Here is a 657-nt window from a genome sequence, read left to right on the forward strand (position 1 = left end):
CTGACTTGGGGAAATATGTCACAGTCTTTTCATAAATAATTAAAATATTTCCAGCAAAATGTTCAGATAAGTTTGGAAACAGGAAGCTCAGGTTATCAGTAGGTTCTCAATCTTGGTGGGTTTTGGAATGTTTGAGTGATTGGGGCTGGTCCCCAGGGCCTGGATGAGCTGCCACAGTAACACCTACCACCCAAGTCCCCCCTCCCTCCTCAAGTCCCCCTCCCCAGCACTCTGGTTAAATTATTCATCGAGCTAGTACTCTCTACCACATACCAGTCAGAGGAAGCCTTTGGAACATGCAAAGGTCACTGCTTAGAAATAATGTAATCCACTCTCAATAGCTCAGATAAAGGCCAAAATAGGTGTTTGCAATGAAAACAGGTCCAGGTGTGAAGCAAACTCTCCTAGCACAATACAGCAGAAGCAGACACAAAGAAAAGCAGTCCCTTACCTTCGAGTTGAGGCAACAGTTTTCAAAACAGCAGAAAGCCTGTGGGTCCAGGATCTCATCAGGTGGGGAGTGATTTGGGGCTGTAAGGGATGGCGATTGGCGTCAAATGCCAGGAGGGAACAGGAGCTGCTGGCATCCCTCGGGCGGGCGTCGCAGGCCTTGGGTGACTTGTTGGAGGTGTTCATTGCATTGGCACTGGGCGGTGT

This window comes from Myotis davidii, unplaced genomic scaffold, assembly GCF_000327345.1.
Source record: "Myotis davidii unplaced genomic scaffold, ASM32734v1 scaffold133, whole genome shotgun sequence".
Lineage (NCBI taxonomy): Eukaryota > Metazoa > Chordata > Mammalia > Chiroptera > Vespertilionidae > Myotis > Myotis davidii.